Source organism: Bombina bombina, chromosome 7 (assembly GCF_027579735.1).
Source record: "Bombina bombina isolate aBomBom1 chromosome 7, aBomBom1.pri, whole genome shotgun sequence".
In the NCBI taxonomy this organism is placed as follows: domain Eukaryota; kingdom Metazoa; phylum Chordata; class Amphibia; order Anura; family Bombinatoridae; genus Bombina; species Bombina bombina.
This window is the reverse complement of record NC_069505.1, coordinates 634218447-634240591: the sequence shown is the minus strand read 5'-3', so window position 1 is coordinate 634240591 and position 22145 is coordinate 634218447. Positions and strand designations below refer to the sequence as shown.

Sequence of the window (22145 nt, the reverse complement as noted above, 5' to 3'; positions counted from 1 at the left end):
TGTCACCTGTATGTGAGATTACACTGTATATATAACTGTCACCTGTCTGTGAGATTACACTGTATATATAACTGTCACCTGTATGTGAGATTACTCTGTATATAACTGTCACCTGTATGTGGGATTACACAGTGTATATAACTGTCACCTGTATGTGAGATTACTCTGTATATAACTGTCACCAGTATGTGAGATTACACAGTATATATAACTGTCACCTGTATGTGAGATTACACAGTATATATAACTGTCACCTGTATGTAAGATTACACAGTGTATATAACTGTCACCTGTATGTGAGATTACACAGTATATATAACTGTCACCTGTATGTGAGATTACACAGTATATATAACTGTTACCTGTATGTAAGATTACACAGTGTATATAACTGTCACCTGTATGTGAGATTACACAGTGTATATAACTGTCACCTGTATGTGAGATTACACAGTATATATAACTGTCACCTGTATGTGAGATTACACTGTATATATAGCTGTCACCTGTACGTGAGATTACACTGTATATATAGCTGTCACCTGTATGTGAGATTACACAGTATATATAACTGTCACCTGTATGTGAGATTACTCTGTATATAACTGTCACCTGTATGTGAGATTATTCTGTATATAACTGTCACTAGTATGTGAGATTACACAGTATATATAACTGTCACCTGTATGTGAGATTACACAGTATATTTAACTGTCACCTGTATGTAAGATTACACAGTCTATATAACTGTCACCTGTATGTGAGATTACACTGTATATATAGCTGTCACCTGTATGTGAGATTACACTGTATATATAGCTGTCACCTGTATGTGAGATTACACAGTATATATAACTGTCACCTGTATGTGAGATTACACAGTATATTTAACTGTCACCTGTATGTAAGATTACACAGTGTATATAACTGTCACCTGTATGTGAGATTACACAGTATATATAACTGTCACCTGTATGTGAGATTACACTGTATATATAGCTGTCACCTGTATGTGAGATTACACTGTATATATAGCGGTCACCTGTATGTGAGATTACACTGTATATATAGCTGTCACCTGTAAGTGAGATTACACTGTGTATATAGCTGTCACCTGTATGTGAGATTACACAGTATATGTAACTGTCACCTGTATGTGAGATTACTCTGTATATAACTGTCACCTGTATGTAAGATTACACAGTGTATATAACTGTCACCTGTATGTGAGATTACACAGTGTATATAACTGTCACCTGTATGTGAGATTACAATGTATATATAGCTGTCACCTGTATGTGAGATTACACGGTGTATATAACTGTCACCTGTATGTGAGATTACACTGTATATATAGCTGTCACCTGTATGTGAGATTACACAGTATATATAACTGTCACCTGTATGTGAGATTACTCTGTATATAACTGTCACCTGTATGTGAGATTATTCTGTATATATAGCTGTCACCTGTAAGTGAGATTACACTGTATATATAGCTGTCACCTGTATGTGAGATTACACTGTATATATAGCTGTCACCTGTATGTGAGATTACACAGTATATATAGCTGTCACCTGTATGTGAGATTACACTGTATATATAGCTGTCACCTGTAAGTGATATTACACTGTATATATAGCTGTCACCTGTATGTGAGATTACACAGTATATATAACTGTCACCTGTATGTGAGATTACACTGTATATATAACTGTCACCTGTATGTGAGATTACACAGTGTATATAACTGTCACCTGTATGTGAGATTACACTGTATATAACTGTCACCTGTATGTGAGATTACACTGTATATATAGCTGTCACCTGTATGTGAGATTACACAGTATATGTAACTGTCACCTGTATGTGAGATTACTCTGTATATAACTGTCACCTGTATGTAAGATTACACAGTGTATATAACTGTCACCTGTATGTGAGATTACACTGTATATATAGCTGTCACCTGTATGTGAGATTACACGGTGTATATAACTGTCACCTGTATGTGAGATTATTCTGTATATATAGCTGTCACCTGTAAGTGAGATTACACTGTATATATAGCTGTCACCTGTATGTGAGATTACACTGTATATATAGCTGTCACCTGTATGTGAGATTACACAGTGTATATAACTGTCACCTGTATGTGAGATTACACTGTATATATAGCTGTCACCTGTATGTGAGATTACACAGTATATGTGTAACTGTCACCTGTATGTGAGATTACACAGTGTATATAACTGTCACCTGTATGTGAGATTACACTGTATATATAGCTGTCACCTGTATGTGAGATTACTCTGTATATAACTGTCACCTGTATGTGAGATTACACAGTATATTAATATTATTATACTTTATTTATGAAGCACCATCATATTGCGCAGCGCTGTCCATGGGTACAATTCATTTAAATAAAACAATAATATAAAACTTCTAAAACACAGGACAAAATTTACAAATACATACAGGAGGAATTGAGAGCCCTATTCCCGTGGGAATTTACAATCTAGGGGCCCCATCCGATATGCAGCGTCGCCCGCAAAAGCCAGCGACGCCAGATTTTGCACGGTTTTGGTATCACATATATGGCGTAGCATACAAGTTACACCCGTATATTTCACCCGTCGCCCGCAAATTTTACTCCCATAGGCTAACATATAAAGCCGTGCAATTTGGTATCCAATATCCAGTGCAAGGCCTTACGTGGCGAAAATGGAGAAAACTTACTCCATTTTCACCTCGCCATAAAAAGCAGCTGTAGCAGGCCTTGCGCTGAGTATGGGAGCACCGTAACTCCCTAAAATGCCTACAAAAAGAAACCTAACGCATGTGCAATGTCTATCTACCTGTCAACTGCAATCCCCCACCGCAATACCTAATACAGTGTTTAACCCCTAAACCGCCGCTCCCAGACCCTGCCGCCACTAAATAAAGTGTTTAACCCCTAAACCGCCGCTCCCGGACCCCGCCGCCACCTACATTAAATGTATTACCCCCTAATCTGATCCCCCTACACCGCCGCCACCTACATGAAATATATTAACCCCTAATCTGATCCCCCTACACCTCCGCCACCTACATTATATATATTACCCCCTAAACCTAAGTCTAACCCTAACACCCCCTAACTTAATTATTATTTAAATAAATATAAATAATATTAATATTATTAACTAAATAGTTCCTATTTAAAACTAAATACTTACCTATAAAATAAACCCTAATATAGCTACAATATAAATAATAATTACATTGTAGCTATTTTAGGATTTATATTTATTTTTTCAGGTAACTTTGTATTTATTTTAACTAGGTACAATAGCTATTAAATAGTTAATAACTATTTAATAGCTACCTAGTTAAAATATTTGCAAAATTACCTGTAAAATAAAACCTAACCCAAGTTACAATTACACCTAACACTACACTATCATTAATTAAATTATTCCTATTTAAAACTAAATAATTACCTATAAAATAAACCCTAAGATAGCTACAATATAATTAATAATTACATTGTAGCTATTTTAGGATTTATATTTATTTTTCAGGTAACTTTATATTTATTTTAACTAGGTACAATAGCTATTAAATAGTTAATAACTATTTAATAGCTACCTAGTTAAAATAATTGCAAAATTACCTGTAAAATAAAACCTAACCCAAGTTACAATTACACCTAACACTACACTATCATTCAATTAATTCAATACATTAACTACAATTATCTAATATAAAATACAATTAAATAAACTAAACTATATTACAAAAAAAACAAACCCTAAATTACAAAAATAAAAAAATGTTACAAGAAGTTTAATCTAATTACACCTAATCTAAGCCCCCTAATAAAATAGCCCCCCAAAATAATAAAATTTCCCTACCCTAAACTACATTACAAATAGCCCTTAAAAGGGCCTTTTGCGGGGGATTGCCCCAAAGTAATCAGCTCTTTTACCTGTAAAAAAAAAAAAGCAATACAATACCCCCCCAACATTACAACCCACCACCCACACACACACCCCTACTCTAAAACCCACCTGATCCCCCCTTAAATAAAGCTAACATTGAAGATTTAAGGTAGGAAAAATCAGATTGGTTGATTTAATCAGCCAATCAGATTGAAGTTCAAGCCGATTGGCTGATTGGAATCGGATTGAACTTCAATCCGATTGGCTGATTAAATCAACCAATCACATTTTTTCTACCTTAATTCTGATTGGTTGGTAGAATCCTATCAGCCAATCGGAATTCGAGGGACACCATCTTGGATGACGTAATTTAAAGGACCAGCCATTCGTCGGGTAGTCGTCGGCCGAGGAGGTTGTTCCGCACCGGAGGTCTTCAAGATGGAGCCGCTCATCGCCGCAAGGATGAAGATAGAAGATGCCGCTTGGATGAAGACCTGCTGGATGGAGGACCTCTTCTGCCCCGATCGGATGAAGACTTCTGCCCGGCTGGAGGACCACTTGTGCCCGCATCAGATGAAGAGTTCGGCCCGGCTGGGTGAAGACGGCTCAAGGTAGGGTGATCTTCAATGGGGTAGTGTTAGGTTTATTTAAGGGGGGATCGGGTGGGTTTTAGAGTAGGTGTGTTGGGTGATGGGTTGTAATGTTGGGGGGGTATTGTATTGCTTTTTTTTTACAGGTATAAGAGCTGATTACTTTGGGGCAATGCCCCGCAAAAAGCCCTTTTAAGGGCTGGTAAAAGATCTGGTTACTTTGGGGCAATGCCCCGCAAAAGGCCATTTTAAGGGCTATTTGTAATGTAGTTAAGGGTAGGGAAATTTTATTATTTTGGGGGGCTTTTTTATTTTATTAGGGGGCTTAGATTAGGTGTAATTAGATTAACTTCTTGTAATATTTTTTTATATTTTGTAATTTAGTGTTTGTTTTTTTGTAATATAGTTTAGTTTATTTAATTGTATTTTATATTAGATAATTGTAGTTAATTTATTTAATTAATTGAATGATAGTGTAGTGTTAGGTGTAATTGTAACTTAGGTTAGGTTTTATTTTACAGGTAATTTTGTAATTATTTTAACTAGGTAGCTATTAAATAGTTAGTAACTATTTAATAGCTATTGTACCTAGTTAAAATAAATACAAAGTTACCTGTAAAATAAATATAAATCCTAAAATAGCTACAATGTAATTATTAATTATATTGTAGCTATCTTAGGCCTAGATTTTGAGTTTGGCGGTAGCCGTGAAAACCAGCGTTAGAGGCTCCTAACTCTGGTTTTAGGCTAACTCCGGTATTTGGAGTCACTCAAAATAGGGTCTAACGCTCACTTTTCAGCCGCGACTTTTCCATACCGCAGATCCCCTTACGTCAATTGCGTATCCTATCTTTTCAATGGGATCTTTCTAACTCCGGTATTTAGAGTCGTGGCTGAAGTGAGCGTTAGAAATCTAACGACAAGATTCCAGCCGTAGATAAAAGTCAGTAGTTAAGAGCTTTTTGGGCTAACGCCGGTTCATAAAGCTCTTAACTACTGTACTCTAAAGTACACTAACACCCATAAACTACCTATGTACCCCTAAACTGAGGTCCCCCCACATCGCCGCCACTCGATTAAATTTTTTTAACCCCTAATCTGCCAACCGCCACCTACGTTATACTTATGTACCCCTAATCTGCTTCCCCTAACACCGCCGACCCCTGTATTATATTTATTAACCCCTAATCTGCCCCCCTCAACGTCGCCTCCACCTGCCTACACTTATTAACCCCTAATCTGCCGAGCGGACCGCACCGCTACTATAATAAAGTTATTAACCCCTAATCCGCCTCACTAACCCTATAATAAATAGTATTAACCCCTAATCTGCCCTCCCTAACATCGCCGACACCTAACTTCAAACATTAACCCCTAATCTGCCGACCGGAGCTCACCGCTATTCTAATAAATTTTTAAACCCCTAAAGCTAAGTCTAACCCTAACCCTAACACCCCCCTAAGTTAAATATAATTTAAATCTAACGAAATAAATTAACTCTTATTAAATAACTTATTCCTATTTAAAGCTAAATACTTACCTGTAAAATAAACCCTAATATAGCTACAATATAAATTATAATTACATTGTAGCTATTTTAGGATTAATATTTATTTTACAGGCAACTTTGTAATTATTTTAACCAGGTACAATAGCTATTAAATAGTTAAGAACTATTTAATAGCTACCTAGTTAAAATAATAACAAAATTACCTGTAAAATAAATCCTAACCTAAGTTACAATTAAACCTAACACTAGACTATCATTAAATTAATTAAATAAAATATCTACAATTACCTACAATTAAACCTAACACTACACTATCAATACATTAATTAAATAAAATACCTACAAATAACTACAATGAAATAAACTAACTAAAGTACAAAAAATAAAAAAGAACTAAGTTACAAAAAATAAAAAAATATTTACAAACATAAGAAAAATATTACAACAATTTTAAACTAATTACACCTACTCTAAGCCCCCTAATAAAATAACAAAGCCCCCCAAAATAAAAAAATGCCCTACCCCATTCTAAATTACTAAAGTTCAAAGCTCTTTTACCTTACCAGCCCTGAACAGGGCCCTTTGCGGGGCATGCCCCAAAGAATTCAGCTCTTTTGCCTGTAAAAAAAAACATACAATACCCCCCCCCAACATTACCACCCACATACCCCTAATCTAACCCAAACCCCCCTTAAATAAACCTAACACTAAGCCCCTGAAGATCTTCCTACCTTATCTTCACCATACCAGGTTCAACGATCCGTCCTGAAGAGCTCCTCCGATGTCCTGATCCAAGCCCAAGCGGGGGGCTGAAGATGTCCATGATCCGGTCGAAGTCTTCATCCAAGCGGGGCAGAAGAGGTCTTCCATCCGATTGAAGTCTTCATCCAGGCGGCATCTTCTATCGTCATCCATCCGGAGCGAAGCGGCAGCATCCTGAAGACCTCCGACGCGGAACATCCATCCTGCCCGACGACTGAACGACGAATGACGGTTCCTTTAAATGACGTCATCCAAGATGGCGTCCCTCGAATTCCGATTGGCTGATAGGATTCTATCAGCCAATCGGAATTAAGGTAGGAATATTCTGATTGGCTGATGGAATCAGCCAATCAGAATCAAGTTCAATCCGATTGGCTGATCCAATCAGCCAATCAGATTAAGCTCGCATTCTATTGGCTGTTCCGATCAGCCAATAGAATGCGAGCTCAATCTGATTGGCTGATTGGATCAGCCAATCGGATTGATCTTGATTCTGATTGGCTGATTCCATCAGCCAATCAGAATATTCCTACCTTAATTCCGATTGGCTGATAGAATCCTATCAGCCAATCGGAATTCGAGGGACGCCATCTTGGATGACGTCATTTAAAGGAACCGTCATTCGTCGTTCAGTCGTCGGGCAGGATGGATGTTCCGCGTCGGAGGTCTTCAGGATGCTGCCGCTTCGCTCCGGATGGATGACGATAGAAGATGCCGCCTGGATGAAGACTTCAATCGGATGGAAGACCTCTTCTGCCCCGCTTGGATGAAGACTTCGACCGGATCATGGACATCTTCAGCCCCCAGCTTGGGCTTGGATCAGGACATCGGAGGAGCTCTTCAGGACGGATCGGTGAACCTGGTATGGTGAAGATAAGGTAGGAAGATCTTCAGGGGCTTAGTGTTAGGTTTATTTAAGGGGGGTTTGGGTTAGATTAGGGGTATGTGGGTGGTGGGTTGTAATGTTGGGGGGGGGTATTGTATGTTTTTTTTTTACAGGCAAAAGAGCTGAATTCTTTGGGGCATGCCCCGCAAAGGGCCCTGTTCAGGGCTGGTAAGGTAAAAGAGCTTTGAACTTTAGTAATTTAGAATAGGGTAGGGCATTTTTTTATTTTGGGGGGCTTTGTTATTTTATTAGGGGGCTTAGAGTAGGTGTAATTAGTTTAAAATTGTTGTAATATTTTTCTTATGTTTGTAAATATTTTTTTATTTTTTGTACTTTAGTTAGTTTATTTCATTGTAGTTATTTGTAGGTATTTTATTTAATTAATGTATTGATAGTGTAGTGTTAGGTTTAATTGTAGGTAATTGTAGATATTTTATTTAATTAATTTAATGATAGTCTAGTGTTAGGTTTAATTGTAACTTAGGTTAGGATTTATTTTTGTCAGGATTTAAGTCTTGCCGTATCCTGTAAGGCAAGGAATTTATTTTTAAGAACCTCAACTGCTGAGTTAAAAGAAATAAACTTAAAATACTATGTGTGTTGTTCAAAGAATACTGGGATTTATCATTAATTACTATCAGAGTAAAAGATAGTCCCAGACATCATAGTTCAGTTATTAGCAGGGGTTAATGGTGATTACACTACAGCTGCCACCTGTGAGTAAACACTAAACAATTGCAGCAGTGTAACACATAGAAACCCCAGTATGGATACATAGAAAAATATAATTACAAACTAGTTTGGAATTTCAGTAGTACAGGCAATAAAAAGAGATCAGGCAAAAAGCTAAATAATAAGTAACTAACTTTAGTGAGTATTTTAAGATAGCTAATTAAAGTTGGCTCAGATAGATTTAGCAATTGCAAATATATATGATAAACAAGAGTCTGGTATGCTCATATATGATTTGAGTCACAGGAGAGTGAATGTTAAGAGCAGGTCTTACTTGAGAAATTATTAGAGGGTCCGCAGGAATTAGGAGCTTGCAAGTCCTGGCAGTCTGGGAGACAGTGCAGCTGAACTGTGTGTTGCTGCTGTGTGAAGCAGGATGGCGTGTGACGTCACAGCTCTGTGAAATCCGGAACTGACAGGCAAAAGAGGCAGACACAGTTTGCAGAGAAGATAGGCTTGGCTGTAGCAGTCCTATAGCATAAGACTCCAATACTAAGCAACTAGGAGAGTGTGATAAGGAGTTATATAGGGCTGAAGCAGGATAGACACTCCCATATTTAAAGGGACATGACATGACACCCCCCTCAAGGAGCAGCTCCGCGGCTCATGGATGCGGGCGATCAGGATTCCGCTGATGGAACCTAGAGATCAACCGGGGAGCAGAAATGTTAGCTGCGGGTTCCCAGGAATCTTCGTCAGGAGAATACCCCTTCCACCTGACAAGGTATTGAAGAGTACCTCTCATCTGTCTGGAGTCCAATATGTCTTGGACCTCGTATTCTGTATCAGGGTCCACAGTTACTGGAGTAAGTGATACTTGGTCAGGAGGTGATCTAAGGGCTCGATACGGTTTCAGTAAGGAAACATGGAAGGTAGGGTGTACACGTATTGTAGGTGGTAACCTTAATCTCATAGCGTTCTCATTTATGATGCGATCTATTGGATACGGCCCAACGTAGAGGACCGACAATTTCTTAGAAGGAGTGGTTAACTTCAGATGTTTCGTGGAGAGCCAAACTAGATCCCCAACGGAATACTTTGGTGCAGGAGTTCTCCTCTTGTCATAATGTAGCTTGTGTATTCGCTTAGCATCATCAATAGCAGAGCGGACAGATGAGAAATTAGTTGCAATGTCATTAGTAGTCTGTGTGACAGATGGAGATGAAGAGTAGATGTCAGGTAGAAGATGGAAAGTGGGATGGAATCCATAATTAACAAAAAACGGAGTGAGCTTGGTAGTAGAGTGTACTGTGTTGTTATAAGTAAACTCTGCGTAAGGAAGAAAAGATGACCATTTATGTTGCTGATCACAACAGAATCCTCTGAGAAACTGCTCCAACCATTGGTTGCATCTCTCGGTCTGCCCATTTGTCTGAGGGTGGTAAGCTGTAGACAATCTTTTCTCTATTTGAAAAGCCTTGCAGAATTCCAGCCAAAACTTACTTGTGAATTGGGTTCCCCGATCTGTTAGAATAGTCTTAGGTAATCCATGATGTTTAAAAACATGAGTGAGCAGTAATTGTAAGGTTTCTGCAGCAGTGGGTAACTTCCGATATGGTATAAAATGACACATCTTACTGAACAAGTCTACCACAACAAGGATTGTGGTATCAGTTCCTGAGCGTGGTAAATCCACTATATAATCCAAGGCGATTTCTTCCCAAGGTCTACTTGGTGTTGCTACTGGCATAAGTAATCCATAGTGAGGCCGTTTGCTTCTTTTAGATAAGGTACAAACTCCACAGGAAGAGATATAATCTGAGATATCCTTATGCATTGTTGGCCACCAGAAAGATCTATTAGCTAAATCTTGTGTTTTACGAAGGCCCGTATGCCCTGCTAGAGGTGCATCATGTATAGCGTGTAAAACCAACTGCCTGGTGGATGGGGGAATATATAACTTGTCTTGATGATAATGTAAACCATCTGAGCCCCGTTGCATAACAGTTAGTGGTTTAGTAATATCTTTCTCTTGTTCTTCCTTAAGGAATGATGTGGAATCAAATGAAAAGGCAATGAACTTTTCTGTTGGAATGACAGTATCCTTACTAAGTAGGTTTGGTGGTTTCTTGTATTGTCTTGATAAGGCATCAGCCTTGCCATTCCGTGAGGAGGGTCTGTATGTGATAAGAAAATTGAACCTGGAAAAATATAAATTCCACCTTACTTGTCGTGCGGTGAGAGTCTTGGTGGATTGGAGGAATTGAAGGTTTCGGTGATCCGTGAAAATAATGATAGGCAGAATGGTACCTTCCAACAAGTGTCGCCAATGTTCAAGGGAGACCTTGATTGCCAACAGCTCTTTATCCCCAATGGGGTAATGTATTTCAGATGGAGTCATGATACGAGAGTAGAAGGCAACTGGATGTAACGGTTTCTTGAGAGAGAGTCTCTGTGATAGAATGGCGCCCACAGCATAATCCGAGGCATCGACCTCTAATATATATTGTAGTTCAGGATCTGGTATACTAAGAATAGGTGCAGAGGTAAACTGTGCTTTAAACAATTCAAAAGTCTTTTGACTATCTGGGGTCCAACGAAATGGAACATTTGCTTTAGTGAGGTTTGTTAATGGTCTTGATAAGGAGGCAAAATTTTTGATGAATTTCCGGTAGAAATTGGCGAACCCCATGAATCTTTGAATGTCTTTTTTACATTCAGGGGTAGGCCAATTCTTAACAGCATCTATCTTGTTATCCTCCATGCTAATGCCCGAAGCACTGATGCAATAACCAAGGAAAGTTATGCTATTGGAGTTGAAGATGCACTTCTCAGCCTTGGCATATAAGGAGTTGCTTCTCAATCTGCTAAGGACTTGTCTGACATGTGATATATGTTCAGGTAGGGTCTTAGAATAGATTAATATGTCATCCAAGTAAATAACAAGATAGACATCCAGGATATCCTTAAAGATATCATTTATCAAATACTGGAATGTCGCGGGAGCATTACAGAGTCCGAATGGCATGACGGTGTATTCAAACAACCCGTAACGGGTGCGGAACGCCGTCAGCCATTCGTCTCCAGATCTTACTCGAATTAAATTATAGGCTCCTCTAAGGTCAAGCTTGGTAAAGAATTTAGCTCCCTGTAGTCTCTCAATAAGCTCCGGAATCAGTGGGAGAGGATAACGATTCTTTACTGTCCTTTTATTTAGTTGTCTATAATCGATTATTGGGCGTAAAGATCCGTCTTTGTTTTTTACAAAGAACATCCCCGCACCTGCTGGGGATGTAGAAGGACGGATAAAGCCTTTCCTTAGGTTATCATCAAGGTATGTTTTCAAGTGGTCTAGTTCAGGTTTTGACAATGGAAAGATGTGTCCATAAGGGATATCTGATCCTGGGAGGAGCTCAATAGGACAGTCATACTTCCTATGTGGAGGAAGTTTTTCTGACTCTTTTTTACTAAAAACGTCATTGAAGTCAGCATATTCTTGAGGTATGTCTAATTCTAAAGGTTTCTCTATAGTATGCAGTATGAGTGGTGGGAAACAAGTTGTCTTACAGTAGTGAGAGTTAAAACAAATGGAGAATGGTGACCAGACTATACAGGGGTTGTGTAGTGATAGCCAGTTTAACCCTAGAATGATGGGTACAATGGGGGATGAAATGACATCAAAAGTTTGAAATTCCCTATGATGGTCTTGTGTCACTACAAGTAAAGGTACAGTTTCATACATTACGGGGCCTGAGGCCATATTATTACCATCAATAACTCGCAAATACACAGGAGTCTGCTTTTTCACCAAAGGTATTTTATTATCCTTAGTATATTGTACATCAATATAGTTTGCAGTTGCTCCTGAATCAATGATTCCACTGGCGTTGAGGCGACATTGGTCCCACTGTAAAAGAAGTGGGAATTTATGGTAGGTTGTAGCAGAGGTATAACTACCTAAACATTCAGTATGTGACATTGTCTTACCACGGCTCTGTCGCTGAAGCGCAGGACAGTCCTTAACCCCATGGTCCTCTGCTGCACAATACATGCAGAGATTTTGACTGCGGCATCTTAGTTTCTCCTGTGCTGTAAGCGGTCCTTTCACAAACCCAATGTCCATAGGCTCAGTGGGGGGCTTTATTGGTGGTATGTGTGCAGGGGTGTGGGTATGACGTTTTTGAGTGGTGTCCTGGTAAGACCTTTCCTGTTGCCTTTCCCTAAGGCGTCTATCAATAGTGATACTGAGATTTATTAATTCTTCTAAGGTGGGGGGAAGGTCAACTCGAGATAACTCATCTTTAATACCTTCAGACAAGCCTAGTCGGAATTGATTCCTTAGAGAAAGGTTATTCCATTGGCTATCTTTTGCCCATTTCTTAAATTCAGTGATATACTCCTCTACATATCTTTTCTTTTGCTTCAATGACCTCATAGCATTTTCGGCAGTCATTTGTTTATATGGATCATCATACAACTGGGCTAAGGCGGTAAAGAAAGCATCTAATGAATTGAGTATGTTATCATTTGTTTCAAAAAAACTGTTTGCCCAGCTCCTGGGCTCACCTCTAAGAAAAGATATGGTTGTTAGAACCTTTACTCTATCTGTGGGATATGTCTGTGGTTTTAGGGTAAACAAAAGAAAACATGCATTTCTAAAATCTCTGAATTGTGTTCTATCACCTTTAAATAATTCAGGGAGACTGACTTGTGGTTCTATAGCATGAATTTTTGTTTCTACAATATCTTTTATATAAGCTTTTAAATTATCATTTTCTGCCTTTAGGGTATTTAACCCATCAGTGAGTAAATCTACCCTATGACTAAGGGTTTGCATGTGTGCAGTTAACTCAGCTGGGTCCATGTTTATTTTTCTGGCTTAGTATTCTGTCAGGATTTAAGTCTTGCCGTATCCTGTAAGGCAAGGAATTTATTTTTAAGAACCTCAACTGCTGAGTTAAAAGAAATAAACTTAAAATACTATGTGTGTTGTTCAAAGAATACTGGGATTTATCATTAATTACTATCAGAGTAAAAGATAGTCCCAGACATCATAGTTCAGTTATTAGCAGGGGTTAATGGTGATTACACTACAGCTGCCACCTGTGAGTAAACACTAAACAATTGCAGCAGTGTAACACATAGAAACCCCAGTATGGATACATAGAAAAATATAATTACAAACTAGTTTGGAATTTCAGTAGTACAGGCAATAAAAAGAGATCAGGCAAAAAGCTAAATAATAAGTAACTACTTTAGTGAGTATTTTAAGATAGCTAATTAAAGTTGGCTCAGATAGATTTAGCAATTGCAAATATATATGATAAACAAGAGTCTGGTATGCTCATATATGATTTGAGTCACAGGAGAGTGAATGTTAAGAGCAGGTCTTACTTGAGAAATTATTAGAGGGTCCGCAGGAATTAGGAGCTTGCAAGTCCTGGCAGTCTGGGAGACAGTGCAGCTGAACTGTGTGTTGCTGCTGTGTGAAGCAGGATGGCGTGTGACGTCACAGCTCTGTGAAATCCGGAACTGACAGGCAAAAGAGGCAGACACAGTTTGCAGAGAAGATAGGCTTGGCTGTAGCAGTCCTATAGCATAAGACTCCAATACTAAGCAACTAGGAGAGTGTGATAAGGAGTTATATAGGGCTGAAGCAGGATAGACACTCCCATATTTAAAGGGACATGACAATTTTACAGGTAATTTTGTTATTATTTTAACTAGGTAGCTATTAAATAGTTCTTAACTATTTAATAGCTATTGTACCTGGTTAAAATAATTACAAAGTTGCCTGTAAAATAAATATTAATCCTAAAATAGCTACAATGTAATTATAATTTATATTGTAGCTATATTAGGGTTTATTTTACAGGTAAGTATTTAGCTTTAAATAGGAATAAGTTATTTAATAAGAGTTAATTTATTTCGTTAGATTTAAATTATATTTAACTTAGGGGGGTGTTAGGGTTAGGGTTAGACTTAGCTTTAGGGGTTTAAAAATTTATTAGAATAGCGGTGAGCTCCGGTCGGCAGATTAGGGGTTAATAATTGAAGTTAGGTGTCGGCGATGTTAGGGAGGGCAGATTAGGGGTTAATACTATTTATTATAGGGTTAGTGAGGCTGATTAGGGGTTAATAACTTTATTATAATAGCGGTGCGGTCCACTTGGCAGATTAGGGGTTAATAAGTGTAGGCAGGTGGGGGCGACGTTGTGGGGGGCAGATTAGGGGTTAATAAATATAATATAGGGGTCGGCGATGTTAGGGCAGCAGATTAGGGGTACATAGGGATAATGTAAGTAGCGGCGGTTTACGGAGCGGCAGATTAGGGGTTAATAATAATATGCAGGGGTCAGCGATAGTGGGGGCGACAGATTAGGGGTTAATAAGTGTAAGGTTAGGGGCGTTTAGACTCGGGGTACATGTTAGAGTGTTAGGTGCAGACGTAGGAAGTGTTTCCGCATAGCAAACAATGGGGCTGCGTTAGGAGCTGAACGCGGCTTTTTTGCAGGTGTTAGGTTTTTTTTTCAGCTCAAACAGCCCCATTGTTTCCTATGGGGGAATCGTGCGCGAGCACGTTTTTGAGGCTGGCCGCTTGCGTAAGCAAGTCTGGTATCGAGAGTTGAAGCTGCGTTAAATATGCTCTACGCTCCTTTTTTGGAGCCTAACGCAGCCTTTATGTGGACTCTCAATACCAGAGTTATTTTTATGGTGCGGCCAGAAAAAAGCCGGCGTTAGCTACGCGGGTCCTTACCGACAAAACTCCAAATCTAGCCGTTAGGGTTTATTTATTTCATGTAATTAGCAAGAGTCCATGAGCTAGTGACGTATGGGATATACATTCCTACCAGGAGGGGCAAAGTTTCCCAAACCTTAAAATGCCTATAAATACACCCCTCACCACACCCACAATTCAGTTTTACAAACTTTGCCTCCCATGGAGGTGGTGAAGTAAGTTTGTGCTAGATTCTACATTGATATGCGCTTCGCAGCAGGCTGAAGCCTGGTTTTCCTCTCAGAGTGCAGTGAATGTCAGAGGGATGTGAAGAGAGTATTGCCTATTTGAATACAATGGTTTTCCTCTAGGGGATCTATTTCATAGGTTCTCTGTTATCGGTCGTAGAGATTTCTTCTCCTACCTCCCTTTTCAGATCGACAATATACTCTTATATACCATTACCTCTACTGATTCTCGTTTCAGTACTGGTTTGACTATCTACTATATGTAGATGAGTGTCTTAGGGTAAGTAAGTCTTATTTTATTTATGACACTCTAAGCTATGGTTGGGCACTTTATATGTAAAGTTCTAAATATATGTTTTAAACTTATATTTGCCATGATTCAGGATATTCAGTATTCCTTCATTTAGACTGTCAGTTTCATTTTTTTGGGAAAATGCTTATGAATTAATATTTTTTCTTACCTTAAAAATATTCAAATTGACTTTTTTCCTTGCGGGCTGTTAGGCTCGCGGGGGCAGAAAATGCTTTAATTTATTGAGTCATTTTTGGCACAAACTTTTTTGGCGCAAATTTTTTGTCATTTCCGGCGCCATAGTTGACGCCGGAAGTTTGTTCGTGGTTGCGTCATTTTTTGACGCGTGTGTTACAGACTTTTTTTGCGCCAAAAAATGTGGGCGTCATACTTGGCGCCAAAAAATGTGGGCGTTATACTTAGCGCCACTTTTTTTCACATTATTTAAGTCTCACTTTTTGTTGCTTCTGGTTGCTAGAGGCTTGTTTGTTTTGCATTTTTTTTCCCATTCCTGAAACTGTCATTTAAGGAATTTGATAATTTTGCTTTATATGTTGTTTTTTTCTATTACATATTGCAAGATATTTCAAACACTGTTCCTGTATCAGAAAATACTGAGGGATTCCTGTTGACTGATATCAGTCCTACCAAAGCTAAGTTCATTTATTTTAATGTTATGAATGTTTATCTTTAGCTATGGTTTGTAATAAGTTCTCATGATAAACTTTTACATGCAGAATCCATTAGTATTTATGCTTTATATATTGCTATTCTTTTTACATCTTATGTACAAGATATACTTAGAAATTTATAAGAATATTTTTCCGATTCTATTTTAAAGGCTTTGTCTGACATCCCGCCTTCTAATAAAATTTTTAGGTCTTTTTCAAACTTCTTTTTTAGTTGATGAAGTTTCATATGACCAACAACATACTGAATTATCCTTCTCTGATGGTGTTTTTTTCTCATTCAGAATTTTTCTTCATCAGATATTGACACTAACAAATCTACTTTTTTATTTTTTAATAGAGTACATTTGTTCTTTGTTCAAAAGGTATTGATTATTTTGGATATTAAAGTAACTAGTTCTTTTGATTTTAAAGACTAGCTAACATTTAAATTATGCTTATTAATCTTCTGTGGTTTCTTCAGAGGTTTTTTTCCAGTTCCTGATACTAGGGAATGGAATAGGCTGAGAATTTTCTTTTATTCCTTCTTTAAGGTTTTTAAATTGTATTCTTTGCCGGCAGTTAGTTTTCAGTTTTGAGGAAGGATTCCCCAAGTTAATGGGGCTATCTCTACTCCTGCTAAATATACTATTATTCCTATAGCAAATAGTATTTATTTTTTTCCTTCAGATGGTTGTATCTTATTTAAGGAAAATTATTTATTTTCAAGTACTTTTCTTAGACCTGTAATTTATTTGGCTGATGTTGCAATTGCTTCATCTTTCTGGTTGGATACTTTAAGATCAAGTATCGGATTATTATTTGTTTAGCATTGTTAAAGGGACAAAAATCTACTACTCATTTGAAGTTCAGACTAAGTGCTATTGCATTGTCTTGCTATCTTGCATTTGTTGATTATGCAAGTCCAGTGTGTTGACTGGTCCTTTAACTTGATTAACATGCTAATAATTTCATTTGTGTCGTCATTTTTTGATATTTTCGCAAATGAGGTTTAATCTATGTCTTTAGCTATTTTAGCTAGAAGAACTTTGTGATTTCAATCTTGGAATGCTAATTTGATTTCTAAAATCCATATTTCTTTTTTTCCAAGGTAATCAATTATTTGGTTCATAATTGGATTCAATTCTTTAACTGTTACTCTGGGCTTCAAGATTGAGTTCTAAGACTAAAACTTTAAGCTTATATTAGTTTTTTTGTTCTTACTAAGGAACGGAATCCTAAATTCTTCCCCAAGTAACATGTTTATAATTGGAAGTTTTTTTCTTCATTCAATTAAGCCTTTTAAAAGTTCAAAGTCAGCTCCCCAAATTTGCATGTAGGTGCGGTTCTTATTCCAGCTTGGCGGGTAAGGGGCAGGTTAAGACTTTTTCGAAATTTGTTTGGTTCTATTCGGTCCAAACTTCTTAGATTTTGGGTACAGAATAGGATTCAGAGTAAAACCGTCTGTGAGAAGTCTTTTTTTCTCTATCATATTCCAGCTATTCCAGTAAGGCTAACACTTTCCTGAAGTGTGTTTCAGACCTATATGTTTTGGGTACTGGTGAAGCGCGGCTGGTAACCCGTTGGGGCTCAAGCGCTGCACAGACATGGAGTTTTCTGGGGTATTTATTCCAGTTCCATTTTAGGAACAGGGTTTTGGGGTTTTATTCAAGACTATTCATTGTTCCAAGGATAGAAAATCTTTTTGAATTGTCATATAAGTGTATCATCTTTTAGAATGGTGTTTATATGGTCTATTCTGCCTTTTTGGTCAGTGATGGCATTATTTGTTTACAATAGATACAATAGATGCATATCTTCATTTTCTGTTTTCATTCAGATTATTTTTATTTTCTGAGATTCTCTTTTTTTGACAAGCATTACCAATTTGTTGCTTTTCCTTCTGGTCTAGCGACAGCTCTAAGAATCTTTTCAAGGTTCTCAGTGTTTCCTTATTGGATGGTCTCGTGGTACTGGCTCAGTCTTTTCGTTCTGCGGAATCTCATACGATTCAACTTTGTTGTTTCTTCAAGACATGGTTAGAGGATCTTTTTATCAAAAGCTCCTTGATTCCTCACACAAGGGTCACCTTTTTTTGCTTTCCAGATAGATTGTGTCAATGTCTTTGTCTCTAACAGACAAGTGACAATTTTATTGGGTTCCGTTTGTCGGAACCTTCAGTCTCTATTATTTCCTTCAGTTGCTATATATGCATGGAAGTTTTAGGTCTCATGGTTGCAGCATTGGATTTGATTCCCATTGCTCATTTTCATAGGAAACCTTTTCAGTTTTTTATGCTGAATTAATGGTGCAGGGATTCTGGGATATCACTTTTTATATCTTTGAATCCTAATGTTTAACTATCTTTGATTAGGTGGTTAAGATCACCATCATTTAGTTTTTTGGGTCTCTTCGGTTCTTTCAACCTGGACCATGATCTCTACAGATGCGAGTCTTTAAGGTTGGGAGGCTGTCTGAGGATCTCTGTCAGCACAAGGGGTTTGGAAATCTCAGGAGGCGAGATTACCATTTGATATTTTGGAACTCCGTGCATTTCTCAGAGTTCTTCAGTTTTTGGCTTCTTTTTGAAGAAAGAGACGTTTATTGTTTTTCAGACAGACATTGGGGGGTAGTTATCAAGCCGTCAACCTCAAATACGCTGGAATTCCACAGCGTATTTGTGGCGAGGCTGATTCGCCTTAGTTATCAAAGGCTACAGACCGGCAAAAGTAGAATTTTGTGACGTAAACTTCGATCCACCGGTCTCAGTCCGACACAGATCGATTCTTACGTCACTCCAGATGTTCCGCACACAAGTGCGGCACAATCTGACTACTTTTGCTAGTTATCAAAAAACTAGCAGGTACGCTCGGCACTTTTACGGCCCAGCGTACCTGGTTTTCAATCCGCCACCCTGGAGGCGGCGGATCCCATAGGAATCAATGGGAGTCTGACCATAGCGAAAGTACATGTTCGCTGCTGCCAGACATCCCATTGATTCCTATGGGAATTCTCTGCACCTAACACCCTAACACGTAGCCCGAGTCTAAACACCACTAATCTGTCCCCCCTACACCGCCACAACTAAATAAATGTATTACCCCCTAAACCGCCGCTCCCGGAGCCCACCGCAAGCTACTCTATACATATTAACCCCTAAACCGCCGCTCCCGGAGACCACCGCAACTATAATATATGTATTAACCCCTAAACCGCCGCTCCCGGAGCCCACCGCCACCTACATTATACCTAGTAACCCCTATCCTGCCCCCCCTACACCGTCGCCACCTATAATAAATGTATTAACCCCTATCCTGCCCCCCACTACACCGCCGCCACTGTAATAAATTTATTAACCCCTATCCTGCCCCCCACTACACCGCCGCCACTGTAAGAAATTTATTAACCCCTATCCTGCCCCCCACTACACCGCCGCCACTGTAATAAATTTATTAACCCCTATCCTGCCCCCCACTACACCGCCGCCACTGTAAGAAATTTATTAACCCCTAAACCTAAGTCTAACACTAACCCTAACACCCCCTAACTTAAATATTAATTAAATAAATCTAAATAATATTTCTATTATGAACTAAATTAATCCTATTTAAAACTAAATACTTACCTTTAAAATAAACCCTAATATAGCTACAATATAAATAATAATTATATTGTAGCTATCTTAGGATTTATTTTTATTTTACAGGCAAATTTCAATTTATTTTAACTAGGTACAATAGCTATTAAATAGTTATTAACTATTTAATAGCTTACCTAGCTAAAATAAAGAGAAATTTACCTGTAAAATAAAAACTAACCTAAGTTACAATTACACCTAACACTACACTATACTTTAATAAATTATTCCTATTTAAAACTAAATACTTACCTGTAAAATAAACCCTAAGATAGCTACAATGTAATTCATAATTACATTGTAGCTATTTTAGGATTTATATTCATTTTACAGGTAACTTTGTATTTATTTTAGCTAGTTAGAATAGTTATTAAATAGTTATTAACTATTTAATAACTACCTAGCTAAAAGAAATACAAAATTACCTGTAAAATAAATCCTAACCTAAGTTACAATTAAACCTAACACTACACTATAATTAAATTAATTAAATAAATTAAATACAAATAACTACAATTAAATACAATTCCATAAACTAACTAAAGTACAAAAAATAAAAAAAGCTAAGTTGCAAAAAATAAAAAACATAAGTTACAAACATTTAAAAAATATTACAACAATTTTAAGCTAATTACACCTAATCTAAGCCCCCTAATAAAATAACAAAGCCCCCCAAAATAAAAACATTCCCTACCCTATTCTACATTAAAAAAGTTCAAAGCTCTTTTACCTTACCAGCCCTTAAAAGGGCCTTTTGTGGGGCATGCCCCAAAGAAAACTGCTCTTTTGCCTGTAAAAGAAAAATACAACCCCCCCAACATTAAAACCCACCACCCACATACCCCTAATCTAACCCAAACCCCCCTTAAAATAACCTAACACTAATCCCCTGAAGATCATCCTACCTTGAGTCGTCTTCACTCAGCCGAGCCACCGATGGAACTGAAGAGGAAATCCGGAGCGCCAGAAGTGATCCTCCAAGGGGCGCTGAAGAAGTCTTCCATCCGATGAAGTGATCCTCCAAGCGGCGCTGAAGAAGTCTTCCATCCGGCCGATGTCATCTTCCAAGCGGCGCTGAAGATCATCTTCCATCCGGGCGATGTCATCTTCCAAGCGGGGTCTTCAATCTTCTTGCTTCAGGATCGATCTTCATTCCGCCGACACGGAACATCCTTCTTCCCCGACGGACTAACGACGAATGAAGGCTCCTTTAAGGGACGTCATCCAAGATGGCGTCCCTTCAATTCCGATTGGCTGATAGGATTCTATCAGCCAATCGGAATTAAGGTAGGAAAAATCTGATTGGCTGATTGAATCAGCCAATCAGATTGAGATCGCATTCTATTGGCTGATCGGAACAGCCAATAGAATGCGATCTCAATCTGATTGGCTGATTCAATCAGCCAATCAGATTTTTCCTACCTTAATTCCGATTGGCTGATAGAATCCTATCAGCCAATCGGAATTGAAGGGACGCCATCTTGGATGACGTCCCTTAAAGGAGCCTTCATTCGTCGTTAGTACGTCGGGGAAGAAGGATGTTCCGCGTCGGCGGGAAGAAGATTGAAGACCCCGCTTGGAAGATGACATCGCCCGGATGGAAGATGATCTTCAGCGCCGCTTGGAAGATGACATCGGCCGGATGGAAGACTTCTTCAGCGCCGCTTGGAGGATCACTTCATCGGATGGAAGACTTCTTCAGCGCCCCTTGGAGGATCACTTCTGGCGCTCCGGATTTCCTCTTCAGTTCCATCGGTGGCTCGGCTGAGTGAAGACGACTCAAGGTAGGATGATCTTCAGGGGATTAGTGTTAGGTTATTTTAAGGGGGGTTTGGGTTAGATTAGGGGTATGTGGGTGATGGGTTTTAATGTTGGGGGGGGTTGTATTTTTCTTTTACAGGCAAAAGAGCAGTTTTCTTTGGGGCATGCCCCACAAAAGGCCCTTTTAAGGGCTGGTAAGGTAAAAGAGCTTTGAACTTTTTTAATGTAGAATAGGGTAGGGAATGTTTTTATTTTGGGGGGCTTTGTTATTTTATTAGGGGGCTTAGATTAGGTGTAATTAGCTTAAAATTGTTGTAATATTTTTTAAATGTTTGTAACTTATGTTTTTTATTTTTTGTAATTTAGCTTTTTTTATTTTTTGTACTTTAGTTAGTTTATGTAATTGTATTTAATTGTAGTTATTTGTATTTAATTTAATTAATTTAATGATAGTGTAGTGTTAGGTTTAATTGT

The 22145-nt window shown here is 38.2% G+C and overlaps 1 protein-coding gene across 1 annotated transcript in view; it reads right to left on the bottom strand.

Moving 5' to 3' along the window:
- The window catches only part of LOC128635679 (hepatocyte nuclear factor 3-gamma), a 102610-nt gene that overhangs the window by 11347 nt on the left and 69118 nt on the right, over nucleotides 1-22145 (bottom strand). The window lies entirely within an intron of this gene.